Source organism: Nerophis ophidion, linkage group LG07 (assembly GCF_033978795.1).
Source record: "Nerophis ophidion isolate RoL-2023_Sa linkage group LG07, RoL_Noph_v1.0, whole genome shotgun sequence".
NCBI classification, from domain to species: Eukaryota; Metazoa; Chordata; class Actinopteri; order Syngnathiformes; family Syngnathidae; genus Nerophis; species Nerophis ophidion.
In genome coordinates, this window is record NC_084617.1 from 73,872,265 (window position 1) to 73,894,645 (window position 22,381).

The 22,381-nt window shown below is 41.0% G+C and overlaps 1 protein-coding gene across 3 annotated transcripts in view; it reads right to left on the minus strand.

Moving 5' to 3' along the window:
• The window catches only part of gnb1l (guanine nucleotide binding protein (G protein), beta polypeptide 1-like), a 123,014-nt gene that overhangs the window by 93,969 nt on the left and 6,664 nt on the right, over positions 1-22,381 (minus strand). The window contains exons 1-3 of one of the 3 annotated variants that reach the window (XM_061907090.1): positions 15,038-15,120; positions 13,100-13,184; positions 12,887-12,989 (exon numbers count right to left, since the gene is read on the minus strand). The gene's annotated coding sequence lies outside the window, so the exon portion shown is untranslated. Of the gene's footprint in view, positions 1-12,886; positions 12,990-13,099; positions 13,185-15,037; positions 15,163-22,381 lie in introns of those variants that run through there. The other 2 variants (XM_061907087.1, XM_061907088.1) reach the window with 2 other exon arrangements.

Below are 22,381 nucleotides of genomic sequence, written 5' to 3' on the forward strand. Positions count from 1 at the left end.
GTAGTTTTGAAGCAATGCATGATGGGAATCCGGACGTTTTGTGTCAGTGTATTAACGGGCCGGCTGGAATAAAAACCCGCTGAGAAATAGCTCCGTGCCTGCCTACTTTATGGGTTATAGATAAACTTATGGATAACGGAGACATATATAATAGTCTCCTTTTCAGGTGAGAGAGGACGCTAAAGGCAGTGCCTTTAAGGCACGCCCCCAATATTGTTGTCCGGGTGGATATCGGGAGAAATTCTGGAGAATGGGAGGGGCACTGAAATCCGGAAAAATCGGGAGGGTTGGCAAGTATGTTATCAGCATTGGTATGTCCAGTACTGCCCCTGCGTCTACTTGGTATTGGATACCCAAATTGTAGTATTACCCAAAACTAATATGGAGTATACAAACAACATAATAATAAGTACTTTTACATTTTAACAGAAGTGTAACTAGAGCCACATTTAAACAGAAAGTAACCAGCTATTAAAAGCAAATTAACAAGTATTGTGGATTAATAATAGTTTTGACAAAATAATACAACCCTAAATTATGCAATATTAATACGTTACAGCATACGTCAGCAGCCAAATTGGGAGCCTTGGTAACCCTTTTCAAAATAGTTCTAATATCATTGATATACCAAATATTATACTGTGTAATGCAGGGGTGTCCAAACTTTTTCCACAGAGGGCCGCACACGGAAAAATTTAAGCATGCGGAGGCCATTTTGATATTTTTCATTTTCAAACCATAACAAAATATATGGATTTTTTTTTTTTTTTATCCTTAGGGTTCCTGGGGAGCATAGAGGGCCTCAGTCACTAAAATGTTAAAAATAAGTCAAATTATTATTTTTATTTTTTATTTAATGCTTACAGTAAATCTCTATATCAACTTGAGGTTGATATAAAGTAAAACAAATAAGGTTTTATGCCTTTTCTGTCAAAGAAAACATTGTTTTTTACAGTAAAACTGAAATATGCAGTATTTAGATAGATGGATAGATGGATGGATAGATAGATAGATGGATGGATGGATGGATGGATGGATGGATGGATGGATGGATGGATGGATGGATGGATGGATGGATGGATGGATGGATGGATGGATGGATGGATGGATGGATAGATAGTACTTTATTAATTCCTTCAGGAGAGTTCCTTTATTTAGCAATTAAAGCCCTCAAAGATCAATAATGCAGGACACCATTGATTTGAATTATTTAATATTTTTGAGTAATCACAGTGAAAAGTTAAATCAAATCCTACTAAATATATTTGAGATCCGAAAGGTTCCCCACTCATAAAGTGATGCATTTTTATTAGTTTTTTTTTTACTTTTAACACTTAGATTTCAAAATCAACTTCCGATATATCTGTCGATTTTAAGTTTGAACTATTATTTTGTTTGTTTTATGCTCTTAAGTCAAAACTTTGATATTTTTATATGGCAACCACACAACATATGCAATATTTTTTCCACATAAAACATTTTAAAGTGATAATTTTTTAAGTAATAATTCATAATAACAGATTTTTCTGTCCTTTTTTTCCATCCCATCACTAATTCTTTGGGGGTCGCTGGTGCCTATCTCAGCTACAATCGGGCGGAAGGCGGCCCTACACCCTGGACAAGTCACCACCTTATCAGTGTCCTTTTTTTTTTTTTTTGAGCAGTGGAAAAACAAGAAAATAAAGACAAAAGGAAAAACAAACTGCCTGCATGGCAGCTTTGTGTCAACATTGCCACTTTTTCTCATTAGATTTCACCTCATTTCACTTTTTTAAAATCTTTTTAAATTTCTGCAGTACTATCAATTTTGCAATTTTTGCAGAATGCGTGGCAAGCCGGTAAACGATTAGCTGCGGGCCCCAAATGGCCCCCGGGCTGCACTTTGGACACCCCTGGTGTAATGTACTGTTATTGCATGAAGCCTAAAATAAAGTATATATCGCAATTTGGATTTTTGACAATATCGCTCATCCCTACTTAAAACTGCCTGATAAAATACTATCTGCAAAGAGTTTGTGATGTAATCTGGCCCTGGTCTTACTTATCTGGTTAAAAACACGCCTATAAGATAACTCATTATGGTACCGATGGAGAGAAGGCAAAATAAAAGAGTTGAGGCTCCTGCTTCCTGTAACACATAAGGTAGCTCTCGGTAATATGACTCTAGGTCCACGGATAAAGGCAGTTTGTCTCTTCTTGGCCTATCTGTCCACACCTACTGTGTAATTAGGTCTAATTATGAGAAAAAGGTCCGCTTCCCCTTCATGTTATTAAATAAGAGCCAACCTCATCTGCCAAAGATCTCTCAACACCAGCAGACTGGTGACCTTCAGATCAAACATACCTACTATCTGTGGGCCTGCCACACCCTTTCTTCTCCTCAACGCATAACATCCCAATACAGAGGGACCGAGGTTATGATACCAGGCATCAATCAAGGTTTTTTGTTTTTACAACGATAGCAATGATGTGGGAGTCGGGTCCACATTCCTCATTTGACTCAAGTGCTGGTATCGTATGATCAGCTGCTCTCCACCTGAGCTGTGCCCTTGTCAAAATCTGCCATTCATAAATAAGATCAGGCAGAAAGGACATACTGATCACAGGGGCTTATTAGAAAAGTTTAATTATGCCCCTGCTTCACAGGCGCAATTATGAAGGCATGGGATCCCGAGATACCTTTCTCTGATATCAGTTCAACCAAACAGGAGAGCGAGACCGCATGATGAGTAAAGCAAAGTAGATGCAAATACATATTATTTACAATAATTTATTATGGATAGTGGAAATCCAACTTTATGAACATTTTTGTTTCATCGGACATCACATGGACAAAGATAAGCCCTTCTGGATGAAAACTATGTGCTCAGATGAAACAAAAAATGAGCTGTTTGGCCACAATACCCAGCAATATGTTTACAGGAGAAAGGGTAGGCCTTTAATCCCAGGAACACCACCCCTGCCGTCAAGCATGGTGGTGGTAGTATTATGCTCTGGGTCTGTTTTGCTGCCAATGAAACTGGTGCTTTACAGAAAGCAAATGGGACAATGAAAAAGGAGGATTACCTCCAAATTCTTCAGGACAATCTAAAATCATCAGCCCAGATTTTGGGTCTTGGGCGCAGTTGGGTGTTCCAACAAGACAATGACCCCGAACACACGTCAAAAGTGGTAAAGGAATGGCTAAATCAGGCTAGAATGAAGGTTTTAAAATGGCCTTCCCAAAGTCCTGACTTAAACGTTTGGACAATGCTGAAGAAACAAGTCCATGTCAGAAAACCAACACATTTAGCTTAACTGCACCTATTTTGTCAAGAGGAGTGGTCAAAAATTCAAGCAGAAGCTTGTGGATGGCTACCAAAAGCGCCTTATTACAGTGAAACTTGCCAAGGGACATGTAAGCAAATATTAACATTGCTGTATGAATACTTTTGACCCAGCAGATTCAGTCACATTTTCAGTAGACCCATAATAAATTCATAAAAGAATCCAACTTCAGAATTGTTTTTTGTGACCAACAAGTATGTGCTCCAATAGCTTTATCACCAAAAAATAAAGAGTTGTAGAAATTATCGGAAACTCAAGACAGCCATGACATTATGTTCTTTACATGTGTATGTCAACTTTTGATTGCGACACCGTATTTTTCGGACTATAAGTCACAGTTTTTTTCATAGTTTAGCCGGGGGTGCGACTTATACTCAGGAGCGACTTATGTGTGAAATTGTTAAAACATTACCGCAAAATGTCAAATAATATTATTTAGCTCATTCACGTAAGAGACTAGACGTATAAGATTTAATCGGATTTATCGATTAGGAGTGACAGATTGTTCGGTAAACTTATAGCATGTTCTATATGTTATAGTTATTTGAATGACTCTTACCATAATATGTTAGGTTAACATAGCAGGCACCTTCTCAGTTGGTTATTTATGCCTCATATAACCTACACTTATTCAGCCTGTTGTTCACTATTCTTTATTTATTTTAAATTGCCTTTCAAATATCTATTCTTGGTGTTGGATTTTATAAATACATTTCCCCAAACATGTGACTTATACTCCGGTGCAACTTATACATGTTTTTTTTCCTTCTTTATTATGCATTTTAGGCCGGTGCGACCTAGACTCCGGAGCGACTTATACTCTGAAAAATATGGTGTGTGTGTATATGTATATATGTATATATATATGTGTATAGTCAAAAAGTTTGGAGACTCTTGGTCTATACCAGGGGTCGGGAACCTTTTTGGCTGAGAGAGCCATTAAAGCCAAATATTTTAAAATGTATTTCCGTGAGAGCCATAGAATAGTTTTTTTTACACTGAATATAACTAAATGCCTGCATTTTTTTTAGTAAGACCAACATTTTTAGACTATTGTAGGTCTCTCATTATTTTTAATTAACATTGTTATTCTGAAGCTAACCAATAATAAATAAAACACTTCTTACCATGAATGCAACTTCTTGAACAGGTGTGGTAGAAAACGGATATTTTGACACTGTGATTACCAAAGTAATTAGGTAGGTATTGTTATTGTCCAAGAACAACAAAACTTTGTTAATTGACTGATATGATTAGACAAACAAACAGTGTTCGGTTCACAGAACAGCTATGGGAAAAAAAAACTATAGAGCAAAGCATATATACGTATCACAACATACAACTCCAGACTTGCAACATGGGGGAGGGAGTGGGGGCTACGGTGGCGGGCTGCAGCTCTTCAGGCACTGCCCAGCCGCCCATCACCCCTCAGGGAGTTGCGTCAAGGGCGTTGGATAAATTATTCATTACTTATCGTGTTAAGCAATGTCAGCTAAGATTTTTCTTGAGAGCCAGATGCAGTCATCAAAAGAGCCACATCTGGCTCGAGAGCCATAGGTTCCCTACCCCTGGTCTATACTATATAATACAAATGAGATTCATAAAAATGTATATACAAAAAACAAGATAATGACCACAATGAGCTCATTTTTAAATTTTACATTAAAAATAAATTTCATTAACAAACAATTAGCATTTATTGACACACACAAAAGTACAGTTGAGTTTCGGTATAGATTCCCAGGTACTGAGAATTGGTACGAAATCGGTTTAAATGAATTGATTAACGTTAATTCGGGTGTTACCATTTAATGAATATGAACTGTACTGTGCAATCTACTAATAAAAGTTTCAATCAATCAATCAATCAAACCCATCCCTAACGTCACCTACAGTAAGTCTAATGTGGCATCTGCCATTTCTCACCGTCTCACTATCGGGGCACCTTTGCAGTGCTTTTTGGTTTAAACACACTCTGCAACTCCTTTCCGCCGGAACCTCCCCCCAACTAGTACAGACACTTCTGAGAAGGAAACCGACTTGCAGAAAGGAGAGGCGGTCCCATTATAAAAGTCCAGTTGGACAAACAACATGGGAAGAGGTTAGGGAAACCGCACGCCCTTTATTGTGTCTTGCTGGGAGAGATTTGAACTGGATAAACAGCCCCCCCGCGTCAGATAGAGGCTGAAGTCAGACACAAGTGCACCAACACCCACTGTCAGTCACAGATCCACTGAGCGGGAAGAGGTAGCATTGTTCGCGTGAATGGCGTGAATGCTAAGCAGGGGCCATTGCAGATAAGACCTCAATGCCTTGTGGGTGTCATTGAGGCAAGCACTGATGGAGCACCGTGTCAGAAGGCCCTGATTTAGCAGGTCCTGTCTGTGGTCAACAGGTACCAGGGTGCTTATCTGTTTGCATTATCAGCCATTTCCTCCATTTACCTGGGCACTACTGGATAAAGGAACACAAGAGGGTCAATAACTTAAGTGTCATACATAAACACGTCTTCTAGTGTGATGGCCGAAAAATCAGCAGAGATGTCCATGAAGCTTAAGTGTGGAAAACATGTCCATTGTGCAACTATTCAAACACAACACACTATATGGACAAAAGTATTGTGACATGTGACTATTACACCGACAGGACGCTAATGGAAACAGGTGTGTTTTGAAGCTAATTAAAGGCCTACTGAAAGCCACTACTACCGACCACGCAGTCTGATAGTTTATATATCAATGATGAAATATTAACATTGCAACACATGCCAATACGACCGGGTTAGTTTACTAAATTGCAATTTTAAATTTTGCGCCGAAGTATCATGCTGAAATGTCGCGGTATGATGACCCGTATTGTCGAGGACACTTTGTTCCAGCATCGTTCACAGCTATAAGTCGTCTATTATCATCGCATAATTCCACAGTATTCTGGACTTCTGTGTTGCTGAATCTTTTGCAATTTGTTCAATGAATAATGGAGACGTCAAAGAAGAAAGCTGTAGGTGGGAAGCGGTGTATTGCGGCCGCCTTTAGCAACACAAACACAGCCGGTGTTTCCTTGTTTACATTCCCGAAAGATGACGGTGAAGCTTTACTATGGAACAGAGCGGTCAAGCGAACACGGTTGGATTGGACCACACACACAAAGTATAGTGTATTATGCAGCGATCATTTCGAAAGATCGTGTTTCGAAGAGGGTCCCTTGCGAAGGGCAGAGATGGGCATCGCCACCACCCGTCGACTGGTGCTGAAGAAAGGTGCGGGACCGACCTTCAGGTTGTACAGGTACGACCATATAATCTCACTGAAACACTAGTAACACAATAAGCAGACAAGGGATTTTCCAGAATTATCCTAGTAATTTGTCTGATAACATCTGAATCACTTCCACTGTATAGTCTTTTTTTTTCTTTTTCTAGTCCTTCACTCTCAATTTCCTCATCCACGAATCTTTCATCCTCGCTCAAATTAATGGTGAAATCGTCGCTTTCTCGGTCCGAATCGCTCTCGCTGCTGGTGGCCATGATTGTAAACAATGTTCAGATGTGAGGAGCCCTACAAACCGTGACGTCACGCGCACTTCGTCTGCTACTTCCGGTACAGGCAAGGCTTTTCTCTTAGCACCAAAAGTTGCCAACTTTATCGTAGATGTTCTCTACTAAATCCTTTCAGCAAAAATATGGCAATATTGCGAAATGATCAAGTATGACACATAGAATGGACCTGCTATCCCCGTTTAAATAAGAACATTTTAGTAGGCCTTTAACATAGCAGGCACCTTATCAGTTGTTCACTATTCTTTATTTATTCTAAATAGCCTTTCAAATGTCTATTTTTGGTGTTGGGTTTTATTAAATAAATTTCCCCCAAAATGCGACTTATACTCCAGTGTGACGTATATATGGTTTTTTTTCCCTCCTTTATTATGCATTTTCGGCCGGTGCGACGAATACTCCGGAGCGATTTATAATCCGAAAAATACGGTAGTATATCATGCAAAAGGGCAGATTCCAACCATGGAAATACGTTGTATAGTTCAAGACTTTAGTAAAACTTCACTGCACATCATAATGGCAGCTACACTTTCCATCTTAGAGATCTAAAAAAATTATTTGGAAATGTCCGGTGGGCCAGATTGAAAAGCTTAAAGGGGAACATTATCACAATTTCAAAAGGGTTAAAAACAATAAAAATCAGTTCCCAGTGGTTTGTTGTATTTTTTGAAGTTTTTTTTCTAAATTTTACCGGTCTCGGAATATCCCTAAATAAAGCTTTAAAGTGCCTTTTTTTCGCTCTCTGCGAAGACACTGGCCATTTCCCTGTGACGTCACACAGTGCTGCCAATGTAAACAAACAATGGGAATACCACAGCAAGATATAGTAACATTAGCTCGGATTCAAACTCGGATTTCAGCGACTTAAGCGATTCAACAGATTATGCATGTATTGAAACAGATGGTCGGAGTATGAAAGTATTGAAGAAGTAACTGAAGCTATTGACCGAATAGCTATTGACGCTATTCATAGCCATAGCATGGCCGAATAGCTGTGTTAGCATCGCCGGTAAAATGTGCGGACCAAACGATCAGGACTTTTGCATCTTTTGACACTGGAGCCACTTAAATCCGTCGATTGGTAAGTGTTTGTTTCGCATTAAATGTGGGTGGAAGGAAACGTAATATAGTTGCAAATGCATCTGCAGGTTATCCATACATCTCTGTGCCAAGTCTGCTTTAGCACCGCCGGTAAAATGTGGAGACACTCCCGCACATTCAATGGGGGTCTGGCGGCAGACACTTTGGCATCTTGGGGCCAGTGGTGCAACTTGAATCCCTCCCTGTTAGTGTTGTTACACCCTCCGACAACACACCGTCGAGGCATGATGTCTCCAAGGTTCCAAAAAATAGTCAAAAAAACGGAAAATAACAAGAGCTGAGACCCGGTGTTTGTAATGTGTTAAAAATGAAAGTGGTGGGTGTGTTACCTCGGCGACGTCACATTCTGACGTCATCGCCTGCAGCGCGATAAACAGAAAGGCGTTTAATTCGCCAAAATTCACCCACTTAGAGTTCGGAAATCGGTTAAAAAAATAGATGGACTTTTTTCTGCACCATCAAGGTATATATTGACGCTTACATAGGTCTGGTGATAATGTTCCCCTTTAAACGGGCCCCATGTGGCCCCCGGGCCTTAATTTGCCCAGGTCTGCTCTAACAAGAGAGTACCGGTTGGTCAGCAGCCCCTTTGATATGTATCATTTTTTAAAAGGCTAAAATAAAAAGTTACGCTGGTCATGTCTCACCCACTTTCATGCCTCCTCTTTTTTGGCAGCTTTAATGCACAATCTGAAAGTCCCTTTGTTCACGCAGTGAATGCATCACTTGTGCTAGTATCCGATTGCCGAGTAAACGCATGACGCAATAAACACTTGTTAAAACGTACATCAAGGACATGTAATATGGCTCTCTACCAAAGTAAAGGCTGCATATTGAAATGTCTGAAAACAAACAGAGTACATGTACAGTTACACCCCTAATACTGTAACACATTTTTTAATCACACTTTACTTTTACCTTTCACTCTTATGGAAGAGAAGACGAGAGTTTGCAAGTGAGGCCACAACAAGCTATCCATACACTTAGGTAAAACGGAATCCATCCTATTTGGGTCCCATATCAAACTTAAGAAGGTCAGTGACTTCACAATAAAAGTGGGTGACATTGTTATCACCAGGAAGGATGAGATCACCTACCTAGGTTCCATTCTAGAGGCTAATCTTTCCTGTGATAAAATGGCAACCAAGGTGATCAAAAAGGTCAACCAAAGAACGAGATTCCTCTACAGAATCTCCTCTCTGGTCAACAAAAGCACCTTGAGGATTCTAGCGGGAACTCTCGTTCAACCCTTCTTCGATCACGCTTGCACCTCCTGGTACCCCAGCACCTCCAAAACCCTCAAATCTAGACTCCAAACATCCCAGAATAAGCTAGTCCGGTTACTTTTAGACCTCCACCCCAGATCACACCTCAATCCAACCCACTTCTCCAAAGTGGGCTGGCTCAGGGTGGAGGACAGAGTCAAACAACTTGCACTGAGCCTGGTCTATAAAATCCGCTACACCTCCTTGATACCGAAGTACATGTCAAACTACTTCCTTAACGTAAATGACCGCCATAACCACAACACCAGGGGGAGCTCCACAAACCACGTTAAACCCAGATTCCGATCTAACAAAGGTCTTAACTCATTCTCTTTCTATGCCACATCAATGTGGAATGCACTCCCAACAGGTATAAAAGTAAGTGCATCTCTATATTCCTTCAAAAGCGCTCTAAAACAACACCTCCAGGTAACTTCAACACTTTACTAATACCCTCCTCCATTCACATCCCATCTCCCCGGATTATAAACAACTCAAATGTACTTCTAATGTATATACTTGTTCTTATGCTATGTGAACTCACTATGTTCTCTGCTGGCTGTACATATCCTACTAAATAAGACCTACACTGTTTCAATGTCCACATTTCTCTGTTGATGCAATTGTTGATGACTGAAGTTCTGATATCAACCAAAGCTCCTCATCCCACCCCCCGGATTGTAAATAATGTAAATAATTCAATGTACATACTATGATGATTAACTTGTGTGATGACTGTATTATGCTGATAGTATATATTTGTACCATGAATTGATTAACGTGGACCCCGACTTAAACAAGTTGAAAAACTTATTCGGGTCTTATCATTTAGTGGTCAATTGTACGGAATATGTACTGAACTGTGCAATCTACTAATAAAAGAATCAATCAATCAATCAATTGTGTTGGACCAAAGGGCCTTGCTCACTACTTCAGATGTAGTGTTTGACAAGGATGAGTGGGTCCCTCGGTATGGTCTAGTCAAGTACATCCACACCAAACACAACCAGATAGGTCTTTCTACATGGATGGTATCTTGAACGCATCATAATAATGCCCTCAATTCCCCCCAAAAAGGGATTAACTGGTTGGAATATAAAGACAATATAACATACATCCATAAACGTGGATGCATATGCAATAAGTGCAATATATTTATCTGTACAGTAATGTATTTCTATCTGCACCTTATTGCTTTTTTATCCTGCACAACCATGACCTAATGCAGTGGTCGGGAACCTTTTTGGCTTAGAGAGCCAAAAAGCCAAATATCTTAAAATGTATTTCCTTAAGAGCCATATAATATTTTTTTTAACACTGAACACTAAACGCATGCATTTTTAAGTAAGACCAACATTTCTAGAGTATAATAGGTTTCTTATTCTTTGTAATAACATTGTTATTTTGACGCTAACTGTGGAGGGGGCGTGGCCTGTGGGCCTGCAGTGAACTGGGGTGTGCCAGGACCGGCCTCTAAATCAGCGACAGGTGCGTAGACGGCCCACCTGGGCCTTTTTATCTAATCACCTGTCACTCTGTTATAAGCAGCAGCCAGGAGGAGAGACGGGGTTGGGGCTGGAGCCAGAGCACGAGCGAAAACGAAAGAGAAAAATAAAATTGCTGGAAAGCAACTGAGGGACTTATTGAAAAATAAAACAATATTGTAAGCCTGAAATAGGCTCTTATGTCGGTGCTTGGTGGTCTGAAGAACCCCCAGAAGGGCAAGCCCCACACTAACCAATAATAAATAAATAACTTCTTACCATGAACGCAACTTCTTGAACAGGTGCGGTAGAAACGGATGGATGGCTTAAAAATGCATGAGAATGTTTTATATTTTGAACATTATTTTTAACACTGTGATTACAAGTTGAATTATTCATTATTTATCGTGTAAAGCAATGTCAGCTCAGATTTATCCGAGAGCCAGATGCAGTCATCAAAAGAGCCACATCTGGCTCGCGAGCCATAGGTTCCCTACCCCTGCCCTCATGCAACACAATTTTGTTATTATCTGTACTGTAAAGTTCAAATTTGAATGACAATAAAAGGAAGTCTAAGTCAAAAAAGTTGAAGTTAAAGTACCAATGATTGTGACTCACACACTAGGTGTGTCCTCTGCATTTGACCCATCCCCTTGTTCACCCCCTGGGAGGTGAGGGGAGCAGTGAGCAGCAGCGGTTGCCGCACCCGGGAATCCCTTTTGGTGATTTAACCCCCAATTTCAAACCTAAATGCTGAGTGCCAAGCAGGGAGGTAATGGCTCCCATTTTTATAGACTTTGGTATGAGTCGACCGGGGTTTGAACTCACAACCTACCGATCACAGGGCGGAAACTCTAACCACGAGGCCAGTGAACACATTATTATGCCTAATTTTGTTGTGATTCCCAGCTGGATGCATTAAACAATGTAACATGGTTTTCCAAAATAAATCAACTCAAGTTATGAAAAAAAAAAATGCCAACATGGCACAGCAATATTTATTATTGAAGTCACAAAGTTTCATTATTTTTTTTAACATGCCTCAAAACAGCAGCTTGGAATTTGGGACATGTAGCGTCCGGGAAGAATTAGTGCTGCAAGGGGTTCTGGGTATTTGTTCTGTTGTGTTTATGTTGTGTTACGGTGCAAAATGTGTTTGTCATTCTTGTTTGTTGTGGGTTCACAGTGTGGCGCATATTTGTAACAGTGTTAAAGTCGTTTATCTCCAGTACTCTGGAATGCCCTCCAGTTCGAGATGCCACCTCAGTAGAAGCATTTAAGTCTCACCTTAAAACTCATTTGTATACTCTAGCCTTTAAATAGACTCCCTTTTTAGACCAGTTGATCTGCCGTTTCTTTTCTTTTTCTCCTATGTCCCACTCTCCCTTGTGGAGGGGGTCCGGTCCGATCCGGTGGCCATGTACTGCTTGCCTGTGTATCGGTTGGGGACATCTCTACGCTGCTGATCCGCCTCCGCTTGGGATGGTTTCCTGCTGGCTCCGCTGTGAACGGGACTCTCGCTGCTGTGTTGGATCCGCTTTGGACTGGACTCTCGCGATTGTGTTGGATCCAATATGGATTGAACTTTCACAGTATCATGTTAGACCCGCTCGACATCCATTGCTTTCGTCCTCTCCAAGGTTCTCATAGTCATCATTGTCACCGACGTCCCACTGGGTGTGAGTTTTCCTTGCCCTTTTGTGGGTTCTTCCGAGGATGTGGTAGTGGTTTGTGTTGTTGTTTGTGCAGCCCTTTGAGACACTAGTGATTTAGGGCTATATAAGTAAACATTGATTGATTGATTGATTGATGGTTTATACGGCCACCCTCAGTGTGACCTGTACGGCTGTTGACCAAGTATGCCTTGCATTCACTTGTGTGTGTGAAAAGCCGTAGATATTATGCGATTGGGCCGGCACGCAAAGGCAGTGCCTTTAAGGTTTATTGGCGCTCTGTACTTCTCCCTACGTCCGTGTACCACTCAGTACAGCAGCGTTTTAAAGTCATACATTTTACTTCTTGAAACCGATACAGATAATTTCCAACATAACATTTTCAAGCTGATAATATCGGAAGTCCGATATTTTCGGACATCTTTAATTGTGAAATACGTTATTTACACAGAAGGATTTTGTAAATGTTCATTCCCATACCTTAATTCCAAACGATGTCTGTAGCACGGCAGTAAGACAAAACAGACGTCATCGTCATGGATACCGGTGACGTCTTGGTGAGTTTACTGAGGAATTTGGGAAACTGGAACAATACAAGCAAAAGGTAAATAGCATGTTAGCATCGATTAGCATGCATTGACCAAATATGTATGACTTGCACTCCAACAAGTCAATAACATCAACAAAGCTCACCTTTGTAGCATTCACCCTCAGCATAAAATGTTTGGTGGACAAAATGAGACAAAGAAGGAGTGGCATAAACCACGTCTTTCTGTGGCTCCGCCAGAAAAAGTTATACATGTAAACAAACTGCTGAGTCACAGGCCAAACAACGGTGACTTCAAGAGCCGCTGAAATTAGTAGGACAAAACAGCGCTCGCCAAATACTCTCATCAGTGAAGCATAAACACAAACCTATTAAACAGTGGGCTTTCTAACAATTAGGAAGGTGTGTGTCATGTTTGTCCTCCTACAGCAGGGTTCAGCCATCTTTACCACTCAAAGAGCCATTTTGACCCGTTTCACAAAATGAAGAAATGTTTACAGGAGTTCCCTTGATTAACAATAACAAGGGCAACCTATGAAGGTGCTGCCTTTGACGCCCTTTACAACACTTTTAATCAGCTTGCCAGCCCAGTCACATGTCGTATGAGGCTTCTGCAGACTCATGCAAACGATTGCAAGGCACACTTGTTTAACAGCCATACAGGTCACACTGAGGGTTCCCATTTAAACAACTTTAACGCTGTTACTAATACGCGCCACACTGTGAACCCACACCAAACAAGAATGACGAACACATTTCGGGAGTACATCGGCGCTGTAACACAACATAAACACAAAAGAACAAATACCATGCATCCCTACATTATACACCCCCGCAAGAACCAAATCCCCCCTACCCCTCTGTGCGTTGGTTGAGATGGGCGGGGTTAGGTGCTAGCGGGGGTGTATAATATAGACCAAAAGAGTTAGGGATGCATGGGATTCTGGATATCTATTATTTTGTGTTTATGTTGTGTTACATTGCCGATGTTCTCCCGAAATGTGATTGTCATTCTTGTTTGGTGTGGGTTCACAGCGTGGCGCATATCTCCTGTCCAAAGGCAAAACCTAGTAACTCACTTCTAGCTGATTTTGAGAAAACAAAGGAAAACCAATCCATCTTGATGCTGTCTTGCACAGATCTACAAAGTCATCAAACGTATAGATGTTTTCTTGAGCTTTCATTTGCTTGCAGATTGAGCCATGGATGGAATCTGCTCTCATGAACGTGTGCCCTTTCTCCAGATATTTTATCACAATCTCGGGTGGGCCCCATTCTGCGTTTGCACATTGGGCAGCGTCCAGTTTTTATTTTGACCTCCACAGTTATCCGCCCAAAAAAGTATGCAAGGGGAAGAATCAAGAACAATACATTTAATGAAGGTGCTTGCAACGTCCTGGGCCAATCTTCCAAATATCCCCTCGTGCCATAATATCACATAATCAGCTTGACCGTCGGCCCCCATTCGTGCAAATCGAGATTTGTGTTATCTAATACAAAAATATTATTCAATCAATAAATATATTTTTGAAAAAGCTCCAAGGAGCCAGCAGGGCGCCGGGTTGCTGACCCCAGATGTATACCAACTGCGGTGAGTTCAAGGACCGCAAAAATTAGTAGGACAAAACGGCGCTGGCCAAACACTGTCATCAATGAAGCATACACACAAACATACTAAACAGTGGGCTTTATAACAATTAGCAAGATTTGTGTTATCTAATACAAAAATATTATTCAATCAATAAATATATTTCTGAAAAAGCTCCAGGGAGCCACTAATGCGGTGCTAAAGAGCCGCAAGCGGCTCGAGAGCCGCGGGTTGCTGACCACCGGTATAATCCAATAATAATAATAATAATAATCAAAGTTAAAACCTAACTTTTGTTTCCTGATATCTCTACATATAAAACGCCGTAGTCAGCGAGCGAATATATTGTTGAATGTTTGTAGAAGTTAGCAGACGACGTGGACCAGGAACCGTCACAGACAAGCGAAGGCGTTTGCTAAAACGAGCAGCAGTCACCATGGCGACGGAGGAATAGGAATAAAAAGACGGAGAAATAGGAATAAAAAGAGCCAAATACCCTTTAAAGGGAGTCAGGCTGCTTTCAAGCTTCTAGAAGATTCTTCTTCCCGCCAGGAAGAAACAAGGCTGTCCCAAAAACATGCAGCACGTTCCAAAGGACCCTTGTTTACATCTGAGGGGCTGTCCGTAAAGATGCCTGAACGAAAATCAGCGTGCATGTGAGAGAGAGAGCGCAAAAGTGTCAAAGGTAGAGAAACACAGTTTATTATTATCGACAAAATATTAATAACAATACAGCAACCTAGTGTGGTACTATAACCGATACCAATATTTTGGCACCGGTACCAAAATTATGTCGATACTTTTCAAAATAAGAGGGACCACGAAAAAAATGATGGGCTTTATTTTAACAAAAAATATTAGGGTACATTAAAGGCCTACTGAAATGAGATTTTTTTATTCAAACGGGGATAGCAGGTCCATTCTATGTGTCATACTTGATCATTTCGCGATATTGCCATATTTTTGCTGAACTGATTTAGTAGATAACATCGACGATAAAGTTCGCAACTTTTGGTCGCTAATAAAAAAGCCTTGCCTGTACCGGAAGTAGCAGATAATGTGCGCGTGATGTCACGGGTTGTGGAGCTCCTCACATCTGAACATTGTTTACAATCATGGCCACCAGCAGCGAGAGCGATCCGGACCGAGAAAGCGACGATATCCTCATTAATTTGAGCTAGGATGAAAGATTCGTGGATGAGGAAAGTGAGAGTGAGGGACCACAAAAAAAAAGATGGTCTTTATTTTAACAACAAATCTTAGGGTACATTAAAGGCCTACTGAAATTAGATTTTCTTATTTAAACGGGGATAGCAGGTCCATTCTCTGTGTCATACTTGATCATTTCGCCATATTGCCATATTTTTGCTGAAAGGATTTAGTAGAGAACATAAAGTTCGCAACTTTTGGTCGCTAATAAAAAATCCTTGCCTGTACCGGCAGTAGCAGATAATGTGGGAGGATGTCACGGGTTGTGGAGCTCCTCACATCTGAACATTGTTTACAATCATGGCCACCAGCAGCGAGAGCGATCCGGACCGAGAAAACGACGACATCCCCATTAATTTGAGCGAGGATGAAAGATTCGTGGATGAGGAAAGTGAGAGTGAGGGACCACAAAAAAAAAAAGATGGTCTTCATTTTAACAACAAATCTTAGGGTACATTAAAGGCCTACTGAAATTAGATTTTCTTATTTAAACGGGGATAGCAGGTCCATTCTATGTGTCATACTTGATCATGTAGCGATATTGCCCTATTTGTGCTGAAAGGGTTTAGTAGAGAACATCGACGATAAAGTTCGCAACTTTTGGTCGCTAATAAAAAAGCCTTGCCTGTACCGGAAGTAGCAGACGATGTGCACGTGACGTCACAGGTTGTGGAGCTGCTCACATCTGAACATTGTTTACAATCATGGCCACCAGCAGCGAGAGCGATCCGGACCGAGAAAGTGACGATACCTCCATTAATTTGAGCGAGGATGAAAGATTCGTGGATGAGGAAAGTGAGAGTGAAGGACTAGAAAAAAAAAAGACGAGGGCAGTGGGAGCGATTCAGATGTTATTAGACACATTTACTAGGATAATTCTGGAAAATCCCTTATCTGCTTAATGTGTTACTAGTGTTTTAGTGAAATTGTATGGTCGTACCTGAAAGTCGGAGGAGTGTGGCCATGGGTGTGGTGACCGCCAGTGTCTTCGATGGAAGCCATGTTTCTCGACGAGGCATGGCAGCCGGGCTGAGATTTTTCATTTTTTCCCCCTCCTCCACAGTGTAAGCATCCGACGGTCGGGGGCAGCCGGTGGGATGTGGCAAGAGAGTCCGCAGCTGCAGGAGGCAAAGCACGACGAAAGCTTTCCGCTCATAACTACGACTTATTACCACCATTTTCTCACCGAAACCTGCCGGTTGACATGTGGTAGGGAACCATGTTCGCTTGACCGCTCTGTTCCATAGTAAAGCTTCACCGTCATCTTTCGGGAATGTAAACAAGGAAACACCAGCTGTGTTTGTGTTGCTAAAGGCGGCCGCAATACACCGCTTCCCATCTACAGCTTTCTTCTTTGACGTCTCCATTATTCATCAAACAAATTGCAAAAGATTCAGCAACACAGAGTTCAGAATACTGTGGAATTATGCGATTAAAGCAGACGACTTATAGCTGGGATCGGGGCTGGATCAAAATGTCCGCTACATTCCGTGACGTCACACGTCATCATACGGCGACGTTTTCAACAGGATATTTCGCGCGAAATTTAGCTGCTGACGTATGCAGTAACATATTGTGTCATTTTTATCATTCTATTATTTTGTCAACATTATCAAGGACAAGTGGTAGAAAATGAATTATTATTAAAGGCCTACTGAAAGCCACTACTACCGACCACGCAGTCTGATAGTTTATATATCAATGATGAAATATTAACATTGCAACACATGCCAATACGGCCTTTTTAGTTTACTAAATTGCAATTTTAAATTTCGTGCGAAGTATTCTGTTGAAAATGTCGCCGTATGATGACGCGTGCGCGTGACGTCACGGATTGTAGCGGACATTTTTGTCCAGCGCCGATCCCAGCTATAAATCGTCTCTTTTCATCGCATGATTCCACAGTATTATGGACATTTGTTTTGCTAAACATTTAGCAATTTGTTCAATTAATAATGGAGACGTCAAAGAAGAAAGATGTAGGTGGGAAGCGGTGTATTGCGGCCGCCTTTAGCCACACAAACACAGCCGGTGTTTCCTTGTTTACATTCCAGAAGGTGAAGCTTTACTATGGAACAGAGAGGTCAAGCGAACATGGTTCCCTACCACATGTCGACCAGCAGGTTTCGGTGAGAAAATTGTGGCAATAAGTCGGCACTTACTGTAGACATGAGCGAAGCTTGCGTCAGTCCTCGTGCACCTGTCAAAGAGGCAGCTGTGTGGCTTCCCTCAGAGACACTGGCGGTCACCACACCCCTCTGACTTTCAGGTACGAGAGTATAATCTCACTACAACACTAGTAACACAATAAGCAGATAAGGGATTTTCCAGAATTATCCTAGTAAATGTGTCTAATAACATCTAAATCGCTCCCAATGCCCTGTCTTTGTGAGGACTGGTGGGCATGGTAATGCCGGGTTTGTCCCTCCGTGGATGCGATGACGTGAACACAACAAAAGGTAGGATCTTAAAATATTTATTTAACAAAAAGAGAGCTCTGAACAGAAATGCTGGAGCTAATAAAAAGGCAAACAAAAAACGTTAGTATGAAAACTAGGAAATACAAACAGAAAACTAAACTTGGCATGAAAGCACAAACGAGAAAACAAATCATCAGTATGAAAACTGGAATAATCAAGTGGCATAGCGTAAGAGCTAGCGAGAATAAAAGTAGAAAAAGTAGCAGTCGTCACGTGTTGCATGAGAGCAATTTATGAACCCAGGAAGAAAAGAACAAAGAGGCTGTCTTAAATAGGAGGGTGATTAGACAAAACAGGTGTGTGTGGACCGGGATTGGCAGGTGGACTGATGAGTTACCATGGTGACGGAGCAAACAGGAAATAAGGAGTCGGAGAAATATACAAAATGGAAAAATAGATAGTGTAGATCTGAGCAGCAGATCGCAACAGTCTTTTTTTTTGTAGTCCTTCACTCTCACTTTCCTCATCCACGAATATTTCATCCTCACACAAATTAATGGGGAAATCGTCGCTTTCTCGGTCCGAATCGCTCTCGCTGCTGGTGGCCATGATTGTAAACAATGTTCAGATGTGAGGAGCTCCACAACCCGTGACGTCACGCGCACATCGTCTGCTACTTCCGGTACAGGCAAGGCTTTTTTTATTAGCGACCAAAAGTTGCGAACTTTATTGTCGATGTTCTCTACTAAATCCTTTCAACAAAATATGGCAATATCGCGAAATGATCAAGTATGACACATAGAATGGACCTGCTATCCCCGTTTGAATAAGAAAATCTAATTTCAGTAGGCCTTTAATGTACCCTAAGATTTGTTGTTAAAATAAAGACCATCTTTTTTTTTTTTGTGGTCCCTCACTCTCACTTTCCTCATCCACGAATCTTTCATCCTCGCTCAAATTAATGGGGATGTCGTCGTTTTCTCGGTCCGGATCGCTCTCGCTGCTGGTGGCCATGATTGTAAACAATGTTCTCTACTAAATCCTTTTAGCCAAAATATGGCAATATCGCGAAATGATCAAGTATGACACATAGGCCTTTAAAAGCCACAAAATGCAACGGGTCCTATATGAATCAACATTACATGGCAGAAAATAACCGGTTTTGTACACTGTTGATGTGATTCAATGCACAGTTGGGCATAAATGTGTTCCTGTAAAGTATTTCTACAGCTATGGTGACATCAATTATAGTATTTTAAAAGGAAATTCCTGAAGGCCAAGGTGGGATTTTTTTATTATACTCTTATAATAAAAATACTATATTAATAACAACACAAATCTGCACAGGTCAGAATTCATTTCACATTCTTTCAGGTCTAATTGAGAAAGAGAGACGGGGGGGGGAAACACACGGCACTAATCCACAGAACACACAAGAGACCCCTTTCACAAGAGTTCGGGGAAGTAGCTTTATTTGTCCATTGCTATCGCGGAGAAAGGTTTGGAGGTCGGATTGGTTTGAGCTGGAAGATTAGATGAAACCAGAGCGTTTTAAACCTCTTCTGCGCTCCACGGATTAGGAGCCAGTCGGTCCTGTCAACTCCAAAATGAAACAAGGGGTGGATCAGTGGGAGACGGTGCATGGCCTGCACGGCATTTAGGTATTAGTCGAAGAATACACACCTTTAAAAGTCAGGGAACAAGGTACTAAAAGCACATGAAACGTGTCTAATATTTCCGAGATAGAGTCAATTAGTGCTAATTGAGTTATCAGGAGTATGGCCCCTAAGCAGGAGGCAGGAGGATTGTGTTGGCTGACCTGCCCGGACGTCATCATCAATAATTCCTGCCGTCTCAGTTTACCCGAGGCCGGAGAGGCTACCTGGGACAAGGTCAAGGTGCACCGAAGAGCTGCATCCCCAACTCAAGCAGTCCAAGGAGGAGCCAGTAAAACATTGAGAGAAACTTTATATATGAGGAGCGTAACAATCCACGCTAAATACGGCCTAATAATGTCTTATTATTGCTCGTCTTAGGTGTGACTCCTATGGCGGGATATATCAGATAAGTTTTTCAAACTGTCTAACTGTGCATTGGACCATAAACAATCTTGAATCTTATTCCGCACGGCCTTATTATACAACCAGTAAGCCATTAACTAAGAGTCTTCCCTCAACAACCTCAGAATTATTGCTTATTAGTAACCCTAACACTTATATGTTCCCCTAGTGTCCAAATAACTCAAAATGTAGTCTTTGTTACTTTAATAAGCAACTAACTAATGGTGAATTTTCAGTTATCTGGTGACAAACCCCAGGATGCAGAGATGGAGGAAGGCATGGAGTGAGAAAACATGATTTAATTTAAATACTAAGACAAAACCAAACAAAGGCTACAAAAAAAAGCGCGCACCTGGGCGGATAACAAACAAAAAGGCTTAGCGTGGAAGATAGCGGGTATCGAGCAGGAAACAGAAGTCACACATGTAATATGAAAACAAGCTCGGAAGCATGGAACAAAAAACAGTAAGCTACAAACATCTAACGAAATATAGCTTACCGCTACGCTGCAAAGATACGACACGACAAAAGCGACAAGAAGTGACATCGACATGACAATAATCCAGCAATGACTGGAGGAACAAAGCAGGTAAAATAGGAGCGGGCTGATTGACACCAGGTGTGGTCAGGTGCCAATCAGCGGCAGCTGAGGGGAAAAGAGCGCACGGGGAAAAAAACAGGAAACAGACAAAATAAGAGCGCTGACAGGAACTAAAAACAGGAAATACTAAACACACACAGAGGAAAATCTAAAACACAAACAAACTGTCAGTGGCAAGCCTGACATGAATATATTCCCCAAGTGTTATCATATATATATATGGTAACACTTTAGTGTGGGAAACATTATTAACCATTAATTAGCTGCTTATTAACATGCAAATTAGTAGCATACTGGCTCTTAATTAGTCATTATTATGTACTTATTAATGCCTTATTCTGCGTGGCCTTATTATACAACCAGTAAGCCATTAACTAAGAGTCTTCCCTCAATAACCTCAGAATTATTGCTTATTAGTAACCATAACCCTTATATGTTCCCCTAGTGTCCAAATAACTCAAAATGTAGTCTTTCTTACTTTAATAAGCAACTAATTAATGGTGAATTGTCAGAGTTATTTGGTGACGAACCCCAAGATGCAGAGATAGAGGAAGGCATGGAGTGAGAAAACGTGATTTAATTTAAATACTAAGACAAAAACAAACAAAGGCTACAAACAAAAAGCGCGCACGTGGGCGGATAACAAACAAAAAGGCTTCGCGTGGAAGATAGCGGGTATCGAGCAGGAAACAGAAGTCATACATGTAATATGAAAACAAGCTCGGAAGCAGGGAACAAAAAACAGTAAGCTATAAACATCTAACGAAATATAGCTTACAGCTACGCTGCAAAGATACGACACGACAAAAGCGACAAGAAGTGACATAGACATGACAATAATCCAGCACTGACTGGAGGAACAAAGCAGGTAAAATAGGAGCGGGCTGATTGACACCAGGTGTGGCCAGCTGCCAATCAGCTGCAGCTGAGGGGAAAACAGCGCACAGGGAAAAAAAACAGGAAACAGACAAAATAAGAGCGCTGATAGGAACTAAAAACAGGAAATACTAAACACACACAGAGACAACTAAAACACAAACAAACTGTCAGTGGCAAGCCTGACATGAATATATTCCCCAAGTGTTATCATATACATATATATGGTAACACTTTAGTGTGGGGAACATTATTCACCATTAATTAGCTGCTTATTAACATGCAAATTAGTAGCATTCTGGCACTTAATTAGTCATTATTATATACTTATTAATGCCTTATTCTGCATGGCCTTATTATACAACCAGTAAGCCATTAACTAAGAGTCTTCCCTCAACAACCTCAGAATTATTGCTTATTAGTAACCCTAACACTTATATGTTCCCCTAGTGTCCAAATAACTCAAAATGTAGTCTTTGTTACTTTAATAAGCAACTAACTAATGGTGAATTTTCAGTTATCTTGTGACAAACCCCAAGATGCAGAGATGGAGGCAAGCATGGAGTGAAAAAACATGATTTAATTTAAATACTAAGACAAAAACAAACAAAGGGTACAAACAAAAGCGCGCACGTGGGCGGATAACAAACAAAAAGGCTTCGCGTGGAAGATAG